This window comes from Notamacropus eugenii, chromosome 5 (assembly GCF_028372415.1).
Source record: "Notamacropus eugenii isolate mMacEug1 chromosome 5, mMacEug1.pri_v2, whole genome shotgun sequence".
Taxonomy (NCBI): domain Eukaryota; kingdom Metazoa; phylum Chordata; class Mammalia; order Diprotodontia; family Macropodidae; genus Notamacropus; species Notamacropus eugenii.
The window spans coordinates 359,269,028-359,287,886 of record NC_092876.1 but is presented as its reverse complement, the minus strand read 5'-3'; the positions used below and the strand labels follow the sequence as shown (position 1 = coordinate 359,287,886).

Below are 18,859 nucleotides of genomic sequence, written 5' to 3'. Positions count from 1 at the left end.
AGAGGAAGAGGAGAAGGAGAAGGAGAAAGAAGGAGGAGAAGGAGAAGAAGAAGAGGGAGAAGGAGAAGAAAAAGAAGGAGAAGAAGAAGAAGAAGAGGAGGAGGAGAAGGAGGAAGAAGATTCTAGGTTAACAATTGTAGAAGAATGGTAAGACATTTCATACTCTTACTCTCAGACCAACATTTGTGGCCTCTATTTATGAATATATTTAAAGCCCCAATGAGGTCAATGTCAAATTTGTTTATGAAACATAGCTTTCAATAACGTGTCTACTTAGGAATTTCTGGGCCATCCCCAGTCATCCTGATCAATATCTGGCCACTGGACCCAGATGGCTCTGGAGGAGAATGTGAAGCTGGTGACTTGCACAGCCCTGCCTTACTTAAATACAATTCAATAGCAATATGGAGGCTAAAAATAAAGCATCATAATTTTTTTTTCTATTTAATTTGAATGGCTACTCCATCATCACTTCTACCTCTTAGAAATCATCACTTCTGTCAAAGTACAGCTTGGTTTCCATATCCTACATGAGACCTTTCTGAGCCTCCCTGCTGTTGATGCTTTCTCTAGAAATTATTTTGTATTGTGTAGACCAGGTTTGGGGAACCTATGGCCCCAAGGTCACATGTGGCTCTCTAGGTCCTTGAGTGTGGCTCTTTTATTGAATCGAAACTTCATGGAACAAATCCTTTTATTAAAAGGTATTGCTTCATTTATAGTGAGAACTTAAAAGACCTTAGCTTAAAAAGACCAAGGTCTCCATTGCATCCCGGGTCATCTCCAGTCACCCTGATCTATATCTGGCCACTGGACCCAGATGGTTCTGGAGGAAAAAGTGATACTGGTGACTTTGCACAGCCCTTCCTCACTTATTTTCCTGATGTCATGGTCCTCACTGAGAATGAAGGACAAACTACACACAATACTGAGGAACTGTGGGTTTGTTTTTTTTTTAACATTTACTTCTTTACCCTTTTATTAAGGGGGTTTGTTCTGTGAAGTTTGGATTCAGTCAAAGGGCCACATTTGAGGACCTAGAGGGTCACACGTGGCCTTGAGGCTGCAAGTTCCCCAACCCTGGTGTAGACCTTATTATCCTCTCTGACAAAGGCACATACAGCTGAGGAGAGAAGTTCTGGTAAGGATGGAGATTTTTCAGGTTGTTAGCATACTTGTCCAGAAAGGAGATGGGATAATGAGGGTGGAAATTTGAAAAGGAGCAGGAAGTGAGTGAATGTATAGGGTTTGGATAAAGTTTATTGGTACAAGGAAGTTGTTAGAGAAGAAGTAGAGGGGCAAGGTCTCCATGGCAACCATTAGTGCTGTTGCTATGAAAGCTGTGAGCAAGGTCTTTCAATTGGAGCCAGTGGAGTGGGAGCAAAGATCTAGGAGGTGGAAAGGTTAGGTTACATTGTAACCACAATGACTTTTATCCCCAAAGGCCAGGTGAGACAACTGAGGCCAAAGTGAGAGCCTGTCTGATCAGTGATGAATTTCTGTGGACCAAGAATTCATGAAGACAGTCAAGAGCCTCTTCTCTTTTCCTCTTTCTCCCAGAAAGGGTGGATGCATAATTTAAAATTTTTCTGTTCTTCAAGTTTATTCGTAAGTAATGATTTAATTCATATTTTAACACTAGATTATTCTGGATAAAACATGATAGGTTATACCTTATTTTGATTGGTGTATTTTGTTATTTGTGAATAGGAATATTCAAAAGAGAACAGTGGTATATTGCTGGTATGTTTTGGTACTGGGGTAAGGGGAACCACAGGAGAGAGAATGATAGTAATTTATTAATCTGAATAAATATCCCAAAGGCGCTAAACCTGAAAGATCAGTGGTTTTGCCCTTAGATGAAAGTAAGACAATCAACTTTGGCCAGTTTCTGTGTGGTCAGGTCACTTCAGCTTCTCCTTTGTTTCTTTCCCGCCCCACCCATGATTGGAAAGAGAAATTTCTATACCAGTGGAATCTAATGCAGCGAATGGAAAGTAATAACTGGTAGGGGAAGAGAGGGGCTGTCTGAACCGGGACAGTGATATATCAATACCCAAAGTCAGGGGTCAGAGGAGGGAGTAAGTATTCCTCTTTTTCATTTTCACCTTCAACCAAACAAACATTCAAACTCTTATATCGTAAAGGCTACAAATTACTTTGTACATGCAGTTTTCTCTTAGAATGATGAAAGGTCCTAGAGAGTGGGGACTATCTCATTTTTTTTTAACTCAAAAACAGTATTTCATTAAAAAAACAATTCAAAACACATGGAATTCCACATTTTTTCTTTCTTCTCACTGTCCTCTGGTGCAGGGTTTGGTGGAGGCTCTTCCACCTTTGCACTGTTGCTCTCTGACCCAGTGTTGCTGTCACTGGTCCCTTCTTCCACCATACTATGTACTCCCTCTAGGCCACTCTCTTTATCTTCAGGGGTAGAGGTTCCTTCTTCACCATTCTGTTGACTTTCTGTAGTTTCCTCTGGGTGTGTCTCTTCCGTCTCCATGGGAGTGCTTTCCTCTTCCTTCTTCTCATCACCCTTGCTGGCTGTCTGGTCGTCCTCACTGGTGGCAGCAGCGACAGTAGCGATAGCACTCACACCGCTCCGACTACGCTCTGCCTGCTCCATTGCTTCTTTCTCTTGTTCCTCTGCCTGGGCAATTTCAGCTGCTATTTTTTCCATGTCTACATCCTCTTTTAAGCTACACAACCTCTTTAGTTCATTGTTAAATGAATCTGTGCTTTCTAAGAACTTCCTCTTCTTTTCCTGGTGACGTTCTTCTATTTGTAAGAGTTCAGCTTCTAATTTTCTCTGATGGACCATTAAAGAGTGAACCTGTTGTTTGAGAACCTGCATTCTGGTTGTGGTAACGACTGATCGAACCTCTGGCACCACACTTTCACTTAATATCTCACTGATTAGACGGTGGTTTCTCTGGAAACGGGCAGTAGCTGTGTGCTTCACTGAAAAACCATCATCATAGTCATCTGGATCCTCTGCAGGTTGGATGCTCATATAAGGTTCTCCCTTCTCCATTTGGAATTGTCTCTGCTGACTTTCCTCCTCTAATGCAGCTTCAGCTTGACTTTTTGCATTGATGTAAGCAAGGTATGCAGGTAAATTATGATAGGCCTTCACAGATTCATTATACTCTATCTTTTCTGCTTCTTATTCATTCAGATATTCTTGTTTCTCTTCATCAGTAAGGTCTCGCCACATCCCACCAATAATTTTGCCAGTCTCCCATAACTTTAACTCAGGGTTGGAAGCCTTTACTTGGTCCCAAACTTTTCTGCTGTATCTCATATAGGGCACCAGAGGCTTATCTGGTGGCTTTGGAGGTTTGGGAATTGTAATGTCAGAGGAAGCCGTGACCAGGCTGTTGGTGCCCAGGTTCCCTCCCAGCCTGTAGTTGTTGTAAAGGCCAGATGACTGTATGGATTGTATCCCACAAACCCTGGTGTGCTGGGGATTTGTATTGCAGGAGCTGGGGTGGGAGGTGGGGCATAAGATGGTCTTTTTGACATTTTGGAAGACTAAGTTCTCAGTCCCTTAACAATATACTTGGGACACCAGGCTCCGGCTCCTCTTCCTTTGTCCCGACTATCTCATTTTTATATTTGTATCCTTAAAGCACTGCTTAGTGTCCTGGTACTTCCAGGTACTTAATGGTTATTGAATAAGTCAGTCAACAAGTATTTATTGTGATTACATGATAGTTAGCATTTATATAGGTTTTAAGTTTTGCAAAGTGGTTTTATATATGTTAACTCATTTGATCTCACAAAACCTTATGAGGTTGGCGTTGTATTTATACTGTGCTAAATCCTGGGAATCCAAAGAAATGCAAACTCATTCCTTTATTTTAAGGAGCTTTCACTCTAATGGGGGAAGGGAAGATAACATTTAAATACTTACATTTTATATAAAATGGTATAAATTGTAAATTGTAAATGACTGATAATCTCTGAGGGAAGGGGCTTACGTAGGGGAAAGAGGAATGGGAAAGGCCTCCTATAGAAAATCATATTTGAGCTTATTCTTAAAGGAAGACAGAAGAGAGAAATGAGGATAGAAAGAATTCCAGGAATAGTGAATGATGAATATCCAGAGAAAAGGTATGGAGTTGAGAAGTGGAATATTTTTCTGTAAATAGCAGCATCTAGTTCAGTGTGGCTGCATCATAGAGTTCATGGAAGCAGTAAAGGGTAAGAAGGCCAGAAGACAGAAAGGAGCTATATTTAATTATGGAAAGGCAGGAAGGAGCTAGCAGCAGCCTATCCCCAGCTTCCTGTGAGACATTTACCTCGGCTGCAGATGAGTGCAGAAGGAGGAGTGACTCTGAAGCTGTTTACCTGGTGGGACAGGGTGCTGAAAGGGAACCCAAGGAAGCCAAAATCCTGGCTGTCATAGAAGATTGTGATCAGAAAAGAAAGACTAACAAACTGGAAGCAAAGCCAAGAAGATATAGGTCATACAAGAGTGTGCTTCTGAGGAACAAGTCTTTGAGGAGACTCCAAGGTGCCCAGCCTGGCTACAGTATGAAGAACATAAAGAAAGTAGAGAAAGATAAGACCTGAAAGCTCCTGGGCAAGGTGTGTGTTTGAGAGAGGCTACCATGGACAGGTCCAGGCCAGGTAGACTTACCAACCAATCTTTTGGAGCTCTAGAGAAGGAGAGACTGGGAAGGGAAGGAGTGTGGAAGAAGCTCAACCTCACTTTCCAGGTGACCACAGATTGGGTGATGTGTCTTCTCCTGCCCTGGTCCATCATTGGTGGCCACAGAAAGAACTGGACAGAGGAACCTATAATATGGTGAGCCATGCCTGACTGGGGTGGTTTTAATGCCAATCAGAAGATTTCATATTTGATTGTGAAGGTAATTGGGATCCACTGGAGTTTATTGAGTAGGGGTGTGATGTGGTCAGATTTATGCTTTACAAAGATCACTTTGTCATCTGAGTAAAGAATGGATTGGGATTGGGAAAGACTTCAGGCATGGAGACAAACCAGAAGGTTCTTGCAATAATTTAGGTGTTAGGTAATGAGACCCTGCACCAGGGCAGAGGTTGTATGAATGAGAAGGGGAAACTTACATAAAATGTTGTAAAGGTAGAAACCACAAGACTTGGCAAGAGATTGGACAAAGTCTGAGGTGAGAGAGTGAGGAGTTGAGGATGATTTATAGGTTATGAGCCTTGGTGACCAGGAGGATGGTGGTGTACCTTGAGAGTAATAGAGAAGTTAGGGTAAGAGGAGGGTTTTGGAGAAAAGATAATGAGTTCAGTTTAGGACACATAAAGTTTAAGATGTCTATGGGATATCCATTTTAAGATGTCCAAAAGTCAGTTGGTGATGCATGACTAGCTCAGGAAAGAACCTAGAAAAAGATATATGGATCTGGGACTAATCAATATAGAAATGTGAAATCATCTATGGATTTTATTTTATGCATTTAACAACATTATTCATTTACCAGACTGTCAAAAGGGTCCAAGAGTCACTAAAAGTGTAAAAACCCCTGGTATAGAGGGAAATAGAAGAGGTTTTAGGACATACTCTTAGTGTTTACCCACAGTTAGTGGACATGCCCTGGATAAAATTCCAACAAAGGAGATTGAAAAAGAACAGACAGGTAAATAGGAGGAGAAATTAATGTTATGAAAGTGTAGAGGAGGTGAAGGTGATCAGCAATGTTGGATGTTGTGGAGAGGTTAAGAAGAATCGGGATTGAGGAAAGACCATCACATTTGACAATTGAATGGAGCTGATTTGTCTGACTAGGAGATAGCATGGGGTAATGCAAAGTTGTATCAGCCTAGATACTCAGACCTCAGCCCCTCTAACTGAAAGGCAGAATGAATAAACTTCTTCCAAAGCCTCCATTTAAGCAAAGAGCCTAGGCCATTTGAAATTCATTTGCAATTCTTTTTTTTTTTTTTCCATTTTCATTTGCAATTCAGCTTCAGGCTGCACTCCTTTGAACTTCATCATATCCCCAAGACAGTTTATCTCCCCCTCTTCTCCTATAAGTTACTTGAGGACAGGATTTGTCTTTCATTTTTATATTTGTATTCCTAGCAATTAACACCGTGCCTGGCTTATAGTACCACTTAATAAATGTTTATTGACTGACTGACCAATGAAGTAGGCATTGGATTTCTTACTTACTAGTTTTGTGGCTGTTTTCTCAAGTCACTCTAAGCCTTCATTTTTTGCATTGCAAAAGGGACATTTTCTGCACTAAAGAGGGCTTAAATGAGATAAAGTCTCTGATAGTACTTTGCAAATGCTTTATATATGTTGTAAGCTCAATATTACCTAAATTAATTTATAGTCAGTGTGATATCAAATTAACAAAGGATTACTTTTTAGAACTAGAAAAAAATAATAAAATTCATCCAAAGGAAAAAGAAAAGGTCAAGAATCTCAAAGGAAATAATGAGGGAAAAAGTGGGGAAAGGAGCCTAGTAGTATCAGATCTCAAACTATACTACAAAGGAGTAATAATCAAAATGATTTGGTACTACTAAGAAAAACAGAGAGGTGAAACAGATTAGATAGACAACACACAGAAGCAAATGAACCTAGCAGTCTAGTATTTGATAAGCCCAATTATCTGAGTTGTTGTGGTAAGAACTCACAATTTTACAAAAATTGTTTGGAAAACTGGAAAGTCACCTGGCAAAAACCAGATATAGAACAACATCTCATATCATATTCCAAGATGAGCTCCAAGTGGGTACATTACTTACACATAAAGGGTGACATCATAAGCAAATTGAGGAGCAAGGAAAAAAAAATTACCTTTCAGATCTATGGTTAGGAGAAGCATTCATGAGTTAACAAGTGATAGAGAGGAATATAAGATAAAATGGAAAATTTTGATTATAAAAAATGAAAAAGTTTTTGTATCAACAATCCTAATGTAGTTAAAATCAGAAGGGATACAGGTAACTAAGAAAAAATCTGTAGCAAATTTCTCTATAAGAATAAGAGCCATGACCTATGGTCAATGGTCAAAAGATAAGGAAGAAATCCAATCTATTAATAGTCATATTATTTTAAAAAAATGCATTCCAAATCACTATTAGAGAAATGCAACTTAAAGTAACTTTGGAGTTCTGTCTTGCACTCATCAGGCTGGCAACATTGAGAAAAAAGGAAAATAACAAATGTTGGAATGTTAGAGGGGAAGATAGTCATGTTAATGTATTTTTTGAGGAGCTCTGAATAGGTCCAGTCATTATGGAAAGCAATTTGGATCTATGCCCCAAAAAGATTTCTAAGATGTTTATGCCCTTTGAATCAGTTCTATCACTACTAAGCCTATTTGCCAAGTTCTATACCCCAAGGAGATTAAAGAAAAAAATGTTGCATATGTGCAAAGATGACTAGTAGTTCCTTTTGTAGTGCCAAGAAGTGGAAACTAAGAGCATCATGGTGGTGATAATGGTACCCATTAATTGAAGAATGGATGAATAAATCATGATGTGTGAATGTAATGGAATGCTATTGATCCATAAGAAATGATAAAAAGGAAGGTTTTAGAGAAACTTGGGAAGACTTGTATGAATTGATGCAGAAAGAAGCAAGAAGAACCAGGAAAACAACTTTTCTAACAACTTTGAAAGACTTAAAAACTCTGGTCAACACAATGATGAACACAATGACCAATTCCAGAGAAGCAATGATGAAACATGTTACCTATCTCCTGAGAGTGATGGACTCATGGTACAGAATGACACGTATTTTTGGACATAGAATGTGAAATTTGATTTGACTTAACCACATGAATTTGTTTCAAGTTTTCCCCCCATTCTTCTGCTCTCTCTTTTTCTTCCCTCAATGGCTGAGGATATAGTAGGAGGGAGAGAAAATGGATTTTTATTCATCAGAAAAAAATTTAAATATATGTGCATGTATATATATCCACATATATATGTATGCATGTGTATATACGTTTATGTATGTATATGTATGAAGCTGCTTGAGAATCTTGGGTCATATGTTATTTACCTTTGTATTTCCCTATTTACCTCAGCATATAGCATAGTTCTTTATATATAGTAGGTATTTAATAAGTATTTGCTGTTTTTCAATCAAAGGACAGTATTTTCCCTTACTTTGCTCTTTTTCTTGTTGAAAGTAAACAAGGTTTTCCATACTAAAAATAAAACAAATTTCCTTGTAATTTTTTCTTTAATAAATTGATTCCTAGTAAACTGATTCCTATAGTATTTTGCTGTCTTTGTAAAATACCCTTAATGAAAGAGTTCTCCTAAGAAGCATAAGATACCACAGGTAGTCTCAAAACCTTTGAAAAAAAAATCTGGAGTTGGTAATGAAAACTTTTTTTTAGTCCTTTTGCTCTTCAAATTTTCTAGAACTCTGGGTAGCAGGTACTCCTAATGTCTCTTAAAAATTGACTGGAAGAAACAGATCACTGAGGACACAAGGGAAGGAAGGGAATGTATGAGAACATACCTGTTCCAATCTCCTTGAATTTCTTTGGATCTAGCTGTAGCAGCAAGCACCCTGGCATACATAGGAGGGCCTGCTAGCACAGGTTCTTAGATCTACTTTTCTAAAAGGAAAGCAACTTTTCAGGGGTCAACAATCTTCTTTTATTGCATTCACCAACAGAGAAAATACAAGCAGAGAAATAAAGACCAAGAGACAAGGCTTCTAACCATCTGACCATAAGCAATACATTCCTCACAGATCAATAGACAGATCCAACTATTTGACCATTACATACATACATAGTTAACCAGAGAGAGAAACACCAACATCTGGGTTTTCAAAGTGGGGGGGAAGGGCCATGGCCACTCATGTCAGAGTGTGTGTATGTATATATATACATATATACATATATACATGCACACACACACATATTAACGAAAGGTATGGGCCTTCCTACAAAAACAAGCCTCCCCCAATGGGTTCCACCTGAGACCTATTAATAGGGGAAGATCTTTCATTAACGTAAAGCTCATTAACATTACATTTGGCCCCAAGAGCTTTCACATCCATTACATAGGCAACTTGTATTTGAGTAGGCATTAACATCTCTTTAAGTAAACACAACCTAATTCCCACAAAATAAAGACATTACAGACTTCACATTTGCAGAATACATAACATAACATTGCCAGAGTGGCCACACCACCTTAAACAAACACAAAGTCATATGACATCAGAACTAATCATACTCCATTGCTAGGTCACAGTTAATTCAAAACAAGATGTCCAAATACAGTTCTTGGTAGAGCGTCCTTCCCACACTGCGGTTGTAGGCTTCCTCCTGACACTAAGGTGCAGGCTCTAATGAGCCAAGTCCCAGTCTTAGCACTGCTCCAGCCTCCACTTCCAAAGTCCCAAAAGGTGGCCGGGCAACAAAGCCAACAAGGTGGGGTCCTTGGGGGTACATAGTACTTACTCCCACACACCATAGACAACTCTACCTGCTGGGTCCCCAACCATCCCAGGAGAACACTGCAAAAAGCATGCTCAGTACCTTGCATCCTGCTGCCCAGTCTTTATCTTGCTCTGGGGCTGAATTCTAAGCTCTGGGGTTCTTCCTCCTCCAGCAAGAGCTGGCTTTTCCTGCTCTTGCCTGGGGGTTCTGTGCAGGCAGCTCTCTGCTCCTGTTCTATGGCTTACCTCACCAGGGTTGGCAAGCAGACAGCTCTCCGTTCTTGCTCCAGGGATCTGCAGAACCATAGCTACCATGACTTGAAAATAATGAATAACTATCCTTGCCCCAATACTTTCCTTTCAGTTTTTCAGATCCTGCCTGACTGCGCCATATGTAGCAGCAAGCACCCCAGTTTTGAAAACCCAGATGTTGGTGCTTCTCTGGTAACTATGTATGTATGTAATGGTCAGATGGTTGGATCTGTCTGTTGATCTGTCAATATATGTATTGCATATGGTCAGACAGTTAGAAGCCCTGTCTCTTGGTCTTCATTTCTTTACTTGTATTTTCTCTGTTGATATATGTGATTAAAGAAGATTCTTGACCCCTGAAAAGTTGCTTTCCTTTTAGAAAAACAGATCTAAGAACCTGTCCTTTGTATGCTGGGGTTCTTGCTGCTATACCACCCTAGAGTAGTGGGGCTTATAAGCCTGAGAATTCTTAGTATGTGTCAGGGGAAGTGGATTGAAGTGCCATGATGGTCTGGGCCATACCCTGTGGAGCTGTGGTAATCAAGGCAGAGATTTGGAGTAGAGATGTTAGCCAAGGCATTGGGGATATGAGACAGACTAGCAACTTGACACTAAACTGAAATAGGTTGGCAGTAGCCAGAGAGATCCAGCAGTAGGGGTTGAGTTGGAATGTGGATTGCAAATCACTGTTCTTCCCTTTTTTTTTCTCTGATTTTTCTAGGCTCACTTTAGCAAATTCTAAACACACAGCATCTTCCCTTAATTGTTCCTCCCACATTGAAAGTGGTAGGGATAAGCAGAGGGAGACAAATTTGGGCAGAAGAGGCTGACTATGTGTACACCAGCTCTTTTATAGCAACTTTGATGTGTATTTTTTCAAAATCACTTGCTTAAGTCTCATGAAAAAGAGTGGTCAAGGGCAAATTTTTCAAATAAGGAATTAGGGTTCATGATTAAAGACAAGAAACCTACTATACTAGTCATTTTAGAGCCCATGTTATATCATATCCTACATCTATAAGGAATTTTGGTTGAGTACCTAGGTTCCATGAGCTGTGAGAGTTCTGAAATGGAGCGGTCTAAGAATTTGTAGGCTAAAGATGGAAAGCTGTCAGGCAATGAAGATGTTATGCTTGTGGGAAAATTAGTGCAGACACAATGAATCCTCTCTTAGGAAGTGATTGGCTAGTGGCTTGATGATAGCGCCACTTCTTGGGCAAGTTATACCCTGTTGATTTGACTAAAATAACTGATTGATAACCTATTTTCCTTTTGTGGTATTAAACAGGGTAACTAGCCAGGTGTGTGTTATTATTCCTTCTGAAGCAGCTAGCGTACACTTAGCCAATACCCACAGTCACATTTGTAGCAGATTAAGGTTGCTTTATTCTTATGTTTTTTTTTAAACCAGACTTGGCAGAAAGTTTTTGTAAATGATCAAACCCACAATATTGTCGTCACAAAGAATATCTGTGGTATGAGGATGTAGGGGAGGAAGGAAGACAATGCCTAGGGTCTGGAAAAAGGAAAATTATATTGTTAATTCTCTTCTTTCTCTCCAACATTTTTATTGAGATGAAAGTCAAAATTCTACTTGCTATCTGTTTGATGTTTGGCAAGTTTTTCTGTAAGTCTTTGTTTTCTCAATTACAAAATGAGAAGATTGTAGTAGATAATGATCATGTCCAACTATAAATACAATGATCTTAGGTTAGTCAGTCAGTCAAGTAGCAATTCTTAAAATGCCTGTTATGAGTCTGGCACTGTGATAAATGTTAAGGTTGCAAAGAAAGGCAATTCCTTGCCCACCCCACCCCCCAAAAAATCCAGAACATGGAACAAAAAACAAAACTCAGTCCCTGTTCTCAAGGAGCTTATAGTCTATTGGGGAAGACAACATGCAAACACTATCTACAGAGATACCAGGATAAATGGTGATGGCAGAGGGAGAAGAGGGCACCACAAGGAAGACCTTAAGAAAAAAAAAACCAACAAAACCCACCAAAAACTGGGAACAGTTTTTTGAAGATTAAAATGAATATCCAGAAAAGCCCTGAAATCATAAAAACGGAAAAAAAAAAAAAGCCATAAAAATGTGGTAACCTGACCAGTATGAAGAATTTGTTTTTGTAATGTCAGTGGTGGTTGGTGATAGAATTCAAGGGCTGACTAGTGGTGTATGGAATTTGTTTCTCTTAATACTAATTGGTACAGTCATTTCCTTTTCCCTGAAGGCTATGTCCATCAATCAGTCATTATATTACTAGGGGTTTCCCAGATCCATAGCCATATCTCATTGAACCTTGCCTTCATTGACCAACTGTGTCCCTTCCCACAACCCCAGTCATGTTTTGTTTTGTGCCATCCAGCTAAGAGAACATTAATGATGTTCTCAACCAGAGTTCTCTAAGTAAGGGCTGCATGACACTTGTTGGGGTATTATAAAGTGGGTCCATGTTGTGGTTCAATTTAATAAATATTTATTAAACACCTCCTGGGCACAGAGCATTGTGATAGGTACTAGGAGCTACAAAACATATTCTCTGCCCCCATAGAACAGTGATTGAACTAGATGACCTTTTGTGTCCCTTCTAATGCAGGAATTCTGTTTTTCCATGATCACAGAAACTGAGGATCAAATTAAATATTTCATTTTGATCTAATTCTAATCTCATTTTTATCTATGGCACATAGACCTATTTTCATGGCTATGTTAATTTATTTTAATGTTTAACTTTAATTAAATGTTCAGTTAATAAATATTTATTTTTTTAACCCATCAACTTCCCCATCCCTTTTCATTGAAAAAAAGAAAATCAAAACCCTCATTGTTAATATGCAGTCAAGAAAAACAAAATCCCACACTGGCCATGTTCAAAAATGTATACCTCATTCTCTCTTCTCTGTAAGGTAGTAGATGGCATGCATCCTCATTAGTCCCTTGTAATATGGCTTTAACTGCATCAATCAGAATTATTAAATTTTGCAAAGTTGTTGTCTTTACAATTATGTGTTATTGTAGAATTCATTTTTCTCCTTGCTCTGCTCATTTTATTTTGCATTCATTCATACAAGTCTGAACAGTTTTTTTGGAAACTGTTCCTTTCATTATTTCATAGTGCACAATATTACTCCATTGTATTCATATGTATATGGTTTATTCAGCCATTCCTTAGTTGATGGGCACCCCATTACTTTCCAGTTTTTTTTCCATTGTAAAGGTGCCACCATAAGTGTTTTTTTTATACCTGTGGGTCCTTTTATCTTTCTTTGAGTTTTTTAGGTCTAGTTATGCTGGGTCAAAAGATGTACATTGGGTTGTATTTTTAAAAGGCAACCCTTCCCTCAAAAAAATAGAAAACAAATTAATTTTTCCTTTTTTCCCCTAAAAGATGACCTTTTGACCACGTGTATTGTTAGTACAACACATATATCTCCTTGTACTAAGTCATGCAGAGTACTAAGGGAGGCAAATATTTCATTGCTATTGATATGTTTCTATATATTTTCTCTTTCTTAATTCTTCCACTGAGATTTGTGAAATTCTGATATTTGTCATAGGAAAATTTATTTGAAGCAGATCAATTAATGGTAAGAAGAACAGAAAGATCAATATGAAACAATATCAAGTGAATCTACTTTTCTCTGAGCTATTGAAAGGCCTAAACCAGAATACTCTCTATTTTAATAAATGTATTTATACACTGGCTATTTTCAAAGACAAATATATATATAAAGGACAATCAAAGATCATAGGATCATAGATCTAGAATTAGAAGAGAACTTAGCAGTCATCTAATCCAACCCTTTTTTTGACAAATGGGAAAACTGAGACCCAGAAAGATTCATTGGCTTGTCTGAGGTCATACCGGTAGTAACTATTATATCTTGGATTAGAACTCAGGTTCTTATATGATTCTGAGTTCCATGCACTTTCTGTTGCACTATGCTGTCTCTTTTCATGTGTGCTAGATTTTGTTTATATATGCAAAATGTTTTGACTAAGAAAACCTTTTATCTGAGGCATACACTACTAACATTAATTAGGTCCATGAAAACATGACAGTGGAGGAAATAACATCACAAGAAACCATTAGTTTCAAGGCATAAACTGTACGTAGTTCCAGGCAATAGACTCTGGGAAGTCAGTGCCATTTGGGTTCAAGTTCTAAGTTTAATTGTCCCAACCTTCTAATTTTTATTTTAGGTAATTAGTTTAATATCTTACGGTGTGATTTCAAGAAATTATTGTGAGATTTAGCTGTAATTGAATGTTAAGGTGTATGATAATAGTATGACTGTATAAGCCTCTGTTATTAGTAGGGACCATGGATTTGGGTTACAGCCAATCAACCCAACATCCTGCCCTACAAGTCTTTGCTAACCTCATGTCTTTCCTTTTGTAGGAGTCTTTTGATTGTAAGAAAAGGTAAGTAACAAATGCTTCAGGACTGTAATTCAGAAAACCTCAATTTTTCCATCATAGCTTTTTGCTGCAAAGTAAAAATATAAAAAATAAAGATCAGAAAATTCATGTCCTTATCTCTTGATTCCCAGTGGGGTTAGGGAAGAATGACACTCATCATGGGCTGACTTGAAGCTAGTTTTCTATTGACTTGAATAGTCATAGACACCTAGATATCCTCATCTGCTGCTTTTTTAACTGGAAATGAACTTGCTTGACCTGTTGAGATCTGCTGCAGATACCAGCATCCAGTTCATGTCTATTTGGCCTATGTGGGCTACTTACTGTCATTCTTCAATATTGGCAAAAATATAATGTCCATAGCAACGACCATACTTCTCAATTTCTCCCTATCAGGATCTCTGATCTTTTACGTTTTAAGCCTATGTGCCCTGTAGGCCCATGTATCACAACCCACAGGCTTTACAAAGTTCCCTTTAGTATTTACTCATTCTTTGCTTCAAAGCATTCTGGGAGACAGTCCATAAGTGAAAAATACAGAAGTCCCTAGACATAGGAATACTTCATAATGTGCTAATTGCTTCCTTCTTTCTTCCTTCCTTCTTTCCTTTTTTCCTTCCTTCCTCCCTTCCTTCCTTCCCTTTATCCCTTTCCTCTTTTCTCCTTCCTTTCTTTCCTCTCTTCCTCCCAATCTCCTTCCCCATTTTCCTCCCTTTCTCTTTCTTTCTTTTTATTAGACCTGTTATTTGAATCATGTAACAAACTCTAGGTAAAGAACAACCTCTACTAATGCCATAATGAATTATGCAATTCATAATCCTAGAATATTTAATGATTTACCCAAAGTCATTCAGTATATAAATATATATTTGTATCAGAGGTAAGATTTGAAGTCCAGCTTTCCTCACTCCAAGGCCAGCTTTCTGTCCTCTATTGTAGTGGTGTCAAACTCAAAGAGAAATGGATCCCTGCTGGCCACTATTGACTTCGAAAACCACAAATTGATATTATCTATTGCACTGTATTTTTATTATTTTGTATTTTATTTATTTTGCTAAACATTTCCCAACTATCTTGTAATCTGGTTCCCCACTGGCCTAGAGACACTTCTGCTCTATATCATTTTACCTCTCATGGGAAGCCATGCTTTGTCTTGTAGGAGATAAAAGGCTTGAAAAGTAGTTTGGTGCTAAAGTGTGAGAAACCTTAATTGCCATGCTAAGGTATCTAGACTTTATGTTTGACTTAGCAGGCACTATACTTAATAGGACATTCATTCTATGAATAAATGGATGGTCAAAGCAGTTTTTTAAGAAGATGAATTTGGTGAGAGTGAGCAACATGGATTAGAAGGAGAGAAAATGAAATCAACAAGTGAAGTCAATGAGCATTTAATATGTACCTACTATGTGTCAGACCCATTTGGAAAGGTTTTACAATAATATAGGAATGAAGCCATAAGAACTGGATAATATTGATAGCAACGGGAAGAGAAAGAGGGTGATGGATGCAAAGAATGTTGTGGAAAAAAAATCTATAGGGCTTGGTGTCTAACTAGAATAGGGGGCAAAGGAGAGAAACCAGTTAAATGATACTGAGTTCTCTGGCACATGTATCTGGAAAAAATGGTGACATCATTAGTGAAAATGGGAATATATGCTTTAGAGAAAGAGGAGTTTAGTTTTAAGGTTGAAGTGATTCAGGTGGCACAGCTAAGTGGATGTATTCAACAGGTACACTAGAGAGAGAATAGGACTCTAGGTACAGAGCTAGCAGTCATACACATGGAAATGAGACTTGAAGCCTGGGGAGTAGAAGTCATCTCTGAGGCAGAAAATATAAGAGAAGAGCAAAGGATTTAAGAACTGACATTTAGAAAACACCTGCATTTAGGACTTCAATATTATAGGATCCTATTGTCTAATTTCCTTCAAAATGCACAAGGATTAGAACTGGATTGTAGCTGTGTAGTTGAGTTACAGCTAAGTGTCCTTATCTGATGGCCAAAACTTTTACCCCTAATTCATATGTATTTAGTAACACTAAGCCGTAGAGGGAGGTGGCTCCCAGGACCCCTCTCAGGCTTTTGTTACTCATTTCTAAGCTATGGTGCTGTCACATTCATATTTTAACCTAGAGAGTACTAATAAGTAGTCTTGTGCCTACATATTCCCTATCTATATTTTGTTTTGTTTTGTTTTATCCACATGTGTTTAAGGTCACCTAAAAGGACATATAGTCTCAGAATCGCAGAAAGAACTAATTTCAGATTAATATCAACATCTAATATACACATTCTCATCCTGAGGCTTTATAGTCCATTCCCTATAGCCACCATGTAAGGTCCTGATCCATAAGGCCAATTGTCCATCACTCCCAGCCAGAAGTGGTTTAGAATTTTCATTCAGAGCTTTGGATCAGTCATGTTGATGCAGATGCAGGCACTCAGAGAACCCTGGGGTTTCTCTCAAAGCCAGAGAAGTATCATGTAAAGTTTTGCTCACCCATCTCTGATTCCCCTCATTTTGTTATAAGGCATTTGCATTCAATTATATATTTACCTTTGGCTTTAGTGCTGAACAAATCTGAGAGTGCTCCTCCTATGCAGTGGATTTAAGCTGCCTGAGATAGTCTCACCAGAATCAATGGAGAGAGGTTGTCCCAGGTTTAAGGGATATTTCCTCAAATCTATTCTCCAAACTAGCTCCCTTCTCCCACTGAGACTCAGATGCCTTCCTACCCTGGAATATCCTTTCTTCATGCTGCTGCCCTTCTCCCATTGGCGAATTCCTTCCAGAGTCTTGCTTTAACAGGAAGATTCTAGACTAGCCATGTTTCCTTGGCCTCTTGGCTATCTGGACTTTGCCTCCATGCTCTGCTGGGGTACCTACTCCCTTCATCGCACTTTTTAGCTCCCTTTATATGTTGTTTCCTCCCCTTAGAATATCAGCTCCTTCAGGGCAGAGATTCACTTTGCTTTTACTTTTTTAACTTTGAATTTGGTCACTTAACACAGTCTTTGTCTGGTATATAGTCGGGGTGGAGAGTGAGGAAGGAGGGAATGAGCATTTATATAACATCTACTATGTGCCAGCTCTGTGCTAAATACTTTTTGAATATTATAAGCATTTCATAGAGGTTTGTTGCTTGCTTGCCTGCCTGTATCCCCCTTGGAGGTCTTTGTCACTGTAACAGCCAGAGGCTGGCTCCTGGGCCTTGCTAATCCCAAGGGCTGAATGAGATGAGCAGAAGTCACGTATTTCTCTGACGACACATTTCCTTTTTGGGCAAATAATATTTCCTCGTCTCTGGGGAAGAGAGATCCGAGAACAAAAGACTCTTACCCTTTTTTTGATGGCACAAAAATACTACATACATGTAATATCTTTCTCATATATATCATATAACATATGCATGTAGTGAGAATCATAGCATCATTTGAGCTATACAGCTTAATGTATCCATCTATTTCCATCAGTTCTGTTCCTAGAAATCAAGCTCTCAATCCTTCCTCTGGTCTGGACCTACTCCCAGACTAGCCCTCACTATGCCCTAAATGCCCATGATTAGGCACTCCTGATACGTGTTTATGCTTCAGGAAACTCTCATTCAGTCAGTCCCCAGAACCCCACTCTCTTCATTCCTCTGTGGTCAGGTAACTGTATTTTTCAAGCAGCACAAGTTGGGGTTTATGTAACAAGCATACATAAATAACAAGCAGTGTTCTTCAGACTTGTTTGACCAGTGATTGATCTGTAATGCATCATTTCTGATTCCCAAAGAACACAGGTAAAGCATTCTGCTTTCCTTGCACTGACAATATAGTTTTCTTTTTGTGGCCCTCATTTCTGTTCAGCCTAATTCTGCAAAAGCAATAGAGCTTTCTTCATTAAAGTTATTGTCGTTTTCTAAATGAATAGTCTAATCTTGATGAACGTGTGTGTGTGTCTGTGTGTGTGTGTGTGTGTGGGTGTGTGTGTGTGGTGGGGTGGGGAGAGGCAAAAAGAGGAGTTTTAAAGTGACCGGAGTTACCATTTAAAGCACTTACTGTATTTCTTAGGTATAGGAGGCCTGATGGCTTCCCTACTTTATCATGACACTTCAGCTAAAGCACACCCTTTCTGTGGAAGGGCTTACTTTGAATCATGATCCCCCTATGCCCTATTCTTTAGTTATTAGCAGCTGAGTTCAGAATGAGACTTTTGTTGTTTTCTTGTGCTACTGTAAATCATTAGGCTTGCCTAAAACTCAAAGAATACTTTACAGGAACCACTAATAAAATGCAGTTGTAAAGCACTTTTAGAAATGTGAAGTGATACATCCCACGGCTTAATAATAATAATATTTTTCCAACTCCCTCACACTCTCACCTGACATCTGGCAACATTTGAAAGCTATAAATAGAGAGGCTTCAGGGAAAAAAACAAGGAAACAATCTCCTATTGTCAGAGTCTGAATGTGTTGGCTTTTTAGGGACTAGGAAGAAAATGGCTCTATGTTACAATGGAGAGAGAGACCCTTCTAAGTTCATTCCTGTTCCATAGAATCTGTTCAGGTACCACACAGACACCGTGTAGATGAGGAATGAAATGAGTATCACAGTAGTGAGGGAATATTGACTTAAGCTCTGGATTTTAGTATAGTAACAGAGAGGGTTGTACACATCTACTTATGAACAAGGATGTAAAAATGAATGAATGAAAAAAGCATTGAAATGCCCATTATGAGTTAAATACAGTGCTAGGCACTGGAATGCAAAT

General features: G+C 38.7%; 1 long non-coding RNA gene and 1 pseudogene across 2 annotated transcripts in view; one reads left to right on the top strand and one right to left on the bottom strand.

Annotated features, from left to right (window-relative positions):
- The first annotated feature begins 1,352 nt into the window (after nt 1-1,352).
- The window catches only part of LOC140509271 (uncharacterized), a 201,583-nt gene continuing 184,076 nt past the window's right edge, over nt 1,353-18,859 (top strand). For both annotated transcript variants that reach the window (XR_011968621.1, XR_011968620.1), the window contains exon 1: nt 1,353-1,608. This is a non-coding gene — a long non-coding RNA (uncharacterized lncRNA). The remainder of the gene's footprint in view (nt 1,609-18,859) is intronic.
- On the bottom strand, nt 2,249-3,575 carry LOC140503490 (SWI/SNF-related matrix-associated actin-dependent regulator of chromatin subfamily E member 1 pseudogene; annotated as a pseudogene).